Source organism: Lepisma saccharinum, chromosome 12 (genome assembly GCF_977018435.1).
Source record: "Lepisma saccharinum chromosome 12, izLepSacc3.1, whole genome shotgun sequence".
Taxonomy (NCBI): Eukaryota; Metazoa; Arthropoda; class Insecta; order Zygentoma; family Lepismatidae; genus Lepisma; species Lepisma saccharinum.
The window spans coordinates 61,779,246-61,785,459 of NC_139240.1; the positions used below are offsets into that span (position 1 = coordinate 61,779,246).

The 6,214-nt window shown below is 34.9% G+C and overlaps 1 long non-coding RNA gene across 1 annotated transcript; it reads right to left on the reverse strand.

The window, feature by feature from the left end:
- Positions 1 to 1,466: 1,466 nt before the first annotated feature.
- LOC145996505 (uncharacterized) lies at positions 1,467 to 5,873 on the reverse strand. The gene is made up of 3 exons (XR_014442783.1): positions 5,797 to 5,873; positions 3,524 to 3,638; positions 1,467 to 1,773 (listed from the first exon to the last, which is right to left on the reverse strand). It is a non-coding gene; the product is annotated as an uncharacterized LOC145996505 (long non-coding RNA).
- Between the last annotated feature and the right edge of the window lie 341 nt (positions 5,874 to 6,214).

The window sequence follows — 6,214 nt, forward strand, 5'->3', positions numbered from 1 at the left end:
TTAAACAAAAAATATTCATAACACTGTAAATAAGGAACGAATGCAATATTGTAATCCTGCAAGAAAATAGTGCATGCTTCTAAACTTTTTTTCAAAATCTAACTATCCAAGTCAAATTTATGAATGTCAAAATTATGTGAAAGATTTTTCTCGTTTTACTAGAGCCACGCAAAATTAACATACATTGTACAACATAACACACAAAATCAAGATGATCAGCATTTACCTTCTTCTTATTGCAATCATGTTGTCTAATGATTAATAAAGTATTTTATTCTATTCTTTATGTCCGACAGACTGGTCGAGGCATTGCTAGGTTGAGGGACGTGTATCTGAGAGGTAGGGAAGGGAATTGAGGGAATACCACATGTAAATTTTACGTACACTAGTGTTCTAGGGTTAAACCATTCGATATATTGAAAAAAAATATAAATCAGCCCTATTGTTGTGTTCAAAGTTAAAATGCAGGTCACCCTTTGTCACACAGGCAGAGTGGTGAGATTGTTTGCAATGGAAAGAGCCAACATGTGGTCGGAACTTTTTAAATGTTAGCAAGGTGGGTGGTTTTGGTTATTTTTGCGTGAACTTGTGCTTGTTGATATTTCATGATGTGTTTTGGAGCAGCAGTAGTCAAGTAGTTGCGAAGCACATGGCAAAGTGTCATCAGCTCACAGACCTATCACATCACACACAATACATACACAATGGTGTCTCGCATAATGAATGCAATCCATTCCAGGACAGCATGTATTAAGTGGCACACTGTGTTAAACCAGTTTACTACAGGAATAATTTTAGTCTGTTCCCAAGCCAGGTTCAAGACCTGGAAACATCATAAAAAACTAGTAGAGGAAATACAGAACACACCACCAAGGCAAGAATGTTGAAAATCCTATGAATTTACCAAAATATAAGTTGTAGAAAATACAGTATGTACTGTAGAATAGTTCTAGCCTGTGTGCACACATTTGTTATGCGGGATGTTCACTGTGTGAGCAACCTCTGTATTTTTAACATGCATCGTAATATTCAATGAATGATAGAGAGAAAGGGAAAAAAAGTATGAATACTTCTTTAATGATATGAAGTTTCTCAATATATTTAAAGTTGGATTTTCTCCCACCATTACACTACTCCAGTGCACAAGCATACAAAAAATATTAACGCAGGGGGATTTAATGTTACAGCTGTTGCACTAAATTGCTGTAAAAAGTAGTCGAACTACAATTAAAAAAACATTTTAATATTATATCATCATTGATATATGCATGAGAAATAATTAAGGCACATATTAGTGTTCCAAAATGTCTGCGAAACTTGCATGCATTTTAGAAACTTCTTTTACACGTGTGAGCACAAGCAGTTAAATAGGTGCCACAATGCTTAAAAAAAACATACCACAGAAGCAATTTAAGAGTACCAAAATTCTTCTTGCACATGTAGCAATTAAACATATTGATGTGGAACAATAATATTTTTATTAGGAATAATCAAGTATCATGAATTTTTTGTGTTCATACCCACACATACACTACATATTAAAACTTTTTTGTTCACATATAAAAAGTTCTTCTGTATTAGATTTCTGGAGACATTCAAAGGATGAAGTACAACAGTTGTTAACGTAAATATTGATTCAATGTTCCATATCCTCCTGAATCGAAACATGTCTGGTTACTTTTTCAGCTGGCAATCCATCAAAATAGGAATTTAAAAAAATCCTCGACTGTTTGAAACAGATAGTGCTCTCCAGTGGATTCACGGTGTTATTTGCTAAGAAAGAAAGAAAAATATAATAAATAACAGAGTTAGTTGGTTGGTGGGTTCATCAGATCAATTAGAATTATAAAATTCTATGACCATCAAACATGTTGAAAAACATTCTGAACTTACAGGTAAAGAAATATTTGCTGCAGAATGTATTGTCAAAATAACATCTGTAAAGTATAGAAAGTGGTTCGAATCCCAGTTAGGGCTAGTCCCAGTTAGTCCATGTGGAATTTGCAACTTTTTTTTTGTATTTTTTAACCAAAACAGTTTTCAAATTATCCTCTTCCGCTTGTATGTGCAGTGGATGTACGAGTGTTGCTCGGCAAATTAACCATGACTATTTCATTGATTTTTTTTTTCTCTTGCACCCTGAGTGTTTTTAAGCTGGGTTTTCACCTGGTGGTTGCAGTGTTTGTCAGCAGCTTGTTTGGCATGTTGTTTCAATTTTGTTCCTTGAAGGTCTCATTGTCTAAAACAAAGAATAGACACATTCGGGGAAAATTTGCTTGGGAATACTTATATATCACACTCAGTGTCAGCGATTAGGGGGGGGCAGTTGCCCCGCCCCTTTCCATCACTTTTGCCCCCGCACTATGCTAAACCTTACCCATACTGTCTTTGACCTCGCAGTTGCCCCCTTGGTTTTGGAACCCAATTGCCGCCACTGATCACACTGTACATATTGCTTGCATTGTAACTTCTTTCTTATAACTTACAGTTATTACAAGCAAATGAACATATTTCTTGTCATAAAGTTTGGAGACAACACACACATTCTGTGTGAGACACTTACATTGCAATAAATGTGTTAATGCTTGTAACTACAAAGTTGTAAGAAGGAAGGTTGAATAATACTTAAAATGCAATATTTTACATTTTTTAAGTGAACACGATTTGTGCAATACCATCCATGAGAGGAAAATTAAAGTTACTCTCTCTCTCCCCCCTCTCTCTCTGTGTGTGTGTGTGTGTCTCTCTCTACGGTTGTTAAATAGAATAGGAAAAATATGTACTTATTTATTATGTGCTTTATGATTGGTAATGATGCATGAAGATCATGTTTTGAATCTGAAAATATGGTTCCAATATGGTACTTAGGCAATACATTCCCAACATTTTATCCAAGTAAAATTTGAAATAAAAAATAAAAAAATCATATTCTTGATAAACACAAAGACTTAATATTATATACGCCAGCTGGTAGTTTCCGATTAAGGTATTTTGTCCAGTGTACAACTATTCATGCATATTTATGTAATTACCTGGGGGCATCAAAACGTTTTGCCTGTTGAGATATAATTTGTTTAATAATGGAAAGATTGAAACATTGATCATACATATAGTTTGCTTGTAATGTCCTCTACTCAAGAGTTACACTTACACATAGTTCCCATCACATTCGATGCATCTGAGCAAGCATACTACCTGGGCCTCAAAAGAAGTTTGGAAAAATTCTACAGAACGCTCCCTGTCCCACCGTTTACCAATGTGATAACATTATGAAACTATTACATCATAAAAATATAGTCAGGAAATAGCAATGGAAATACTGTATACACCAGCAAAAAATAGGAAAATGAAGCTCCTGGGAAAGATAGATGTGTGTAGCACCCAAATAATAAGAAACCAAATCAACAACAGAAAAGCATAAATGTTTGATGTGTACAAAGTATTGAGCAGTTTAAATTGTTCATAAATCTTTCAACTTATTTGCTTAAAAATAAATTAGGTAAGTGCTGACCAATATACGTACATCCCAGTTTCTGCTGTAGCACTGCCTAATGCTCCAGGTATTGTGGCAATGCTTTAGCACCTCTGGACATGGTTCATTGCTTTGGCCAGCCAGGACTACCTGTTTTATTGGTTGTCTATAAGATATACAGAAAACAAGAAAATATTAATTTACAGATTCCACTCCAATACATTTCTGAACTTCAGTAATGATACAAATAAATTTAAAATATTTTATTTTTGGCTAAGCTCATAATTCCATTGATTCCTGTCATATTAATTCTTGAGTATTTCTCAGCAATTTAAATGAAGCTAAGTATAAGCTAGAATGAATGAAAGTTTTTAAGCAGGCTAATCGAGAATACACAGGAGTAGGTTAAGTGATTAGGTTTAGCCTTCCCCCTCTCCCCAAATTACATTTTATTCATGTATAAAATATGATTTTATTATGATTTGATTCACACATTTCAAGCACAAATTATGCAGCTCCATTGTACAAGAAACATACCATTTCGGAATACATTCTAACTACCATAACTACATAAGTTTAAAACTTCTGACATCACCTTTATGTAGTATATGTGTATGTGTGTGTGTGTGGGGGGGTACAACAAATTGTCAAACTTGACTAGCTACTTTCACAATTTAACTGCTTAACATACTAATCATAGGGATTTTTCACAGATTATATATATATATATATTTGTAAAAGTCACACTGAACTTAACAACCAGAGCAAACAAGTGTGATTGTTCATGCGAACCATAAGTAACTACATTACTTATGAACAAAAACTGAACCTGTATCCTAGTGCCTAACCTAATCATCATTACGATTAAAAAATAAATCTTTTGTGGTGAAGACCAAAGGAAATACCACTTTCGGGCAAAAGCGTTTTTTTTTGTTTTTTTTACAATTTACCCCTTACAATTGCATTTGTATCCGAACGTGTATACATTTTCGTAATACCAGTGACTTTCATCTATTGCCCCCCCCAAAAAAGAAGAAATTCAGAAACTGCTATTCACATAATTTTGTGCCTCCTCTCTTGCATTTGATGCCTTTCTTTATACTCCTGGCAACCCTGCGCTACCAGGTATTATCGTTGCTTCAGCTGTGTTCATGTCGCTTACTTGTGATTTTAATTCGGTGCTAAGATCACGGACGGAAGGAGGTAGAACATCAACCATTTTTGTGGCAAAAACTTGGAATTATCCGAGTAGGCACAGGGGACATAATGGCATACTATCACAATGCACCATTTTCATGCGCACAAGATTAAAATACTTATTTTGTGGAAAATTGATCAGTGAAAGAATAAAAATGCAATAAAAATTTCAAAACTTCATTTCACGCTGTTTGACCTTTTTAACATAACAATGTGTTTAACCCTCTGAACCCTCTCAAGAAAATGAAATATTTTTTGCATGTTCCCTTGCTTTTAGCCTGCAGAAATGTGTTATTGTGAAGAAAAGTACACCTGTTAATTTAACATGAAGCAGAACAGCCTGAAAGTTTCATGCAAGTGAATGTAGCACCCAACACGACATATCACAACAGCAGTTATAATATTACATTGTTACCTTAGGAGGGTTAGGTATGAGGCTGATAGCAATTTTCGATGTGTTTTTTAGCTATTTGAGTGAGCACACAACCGGTTTTTACTCATAAAAACTGGCGAAACAACTTCGCCATGGCAAGTTGTTACTTACACTGACCATATTTTGGGATTAAATGTCTCAGCTACATGTGTTTTCCGCATGTTTGAACCAATTTTATATTACATAAATGGTCGAACTCTGTCGTTTAAAAGAAAACACAAAGTAATTCTCGACGGAGTACAGTGAGACAACGGACCCCATAATGTAAAAAGGTGCAATATACGATAGAAACCAACACGGTACACGTTGCACTGCTACGCCAGTAATTAGCTTACAATCAAAAGGTAAATTGTTATAAAAATTATATTAACTGTTGGGAAAATGCCTGGCCCAGATCATCTAACCCGAGGATCGAACACAGGTCGAACGTATGGTAGTCAAGATGCTATATTGACTTAGCTATTGTGCCTGTGTTAACGTAAAACACGCTTGCACAACTTGTAATGTATTGTAGCTATTTTATATTCAGCATGATCAGATATTACATATTTTCTACGTGCATAAGAATTACAAATTAAGATACGAGACAAAACCACCTCAAAATTTTGCATTGAACTTCTACGCCTGTATTTATATATTTCTATGATTTACATTTCCTATTTAACATATTTAACATCAATAATGTTACACTTACCAGCAAATGTACGTATTAGTGTTTCAAATCTCCACGACTTTAAGGTACTCCAAGCGTACGGGCTCGCAGATCCGCCATGTTTGCTCTTGTCACACTTGCCAGTACGAGTATCACGTTGTTTTTGTTCACGGAACAAAATATTTCTTTCGATGTAATGGACAGTGTTTCAATGGACAAAACTAACGTCAAACTTATATGTTTGTTAAGAGAACTCAACCAAATGGTTTATGTGAACAGTCACTCTGTAGGTGAAACGAAACCTTGTTTGACCGTAAGAAATTTTGTGGAACCAAATATATTTTGAATCTGGAACTAATCCGTTCTCTCAGTGCATACTTCTCGTATGTGAGATTTGGTCCCACGATACGTCACGTGCAAAGAAACACAGTTGAAGCACTCCTGAGATTGACCGGGATTA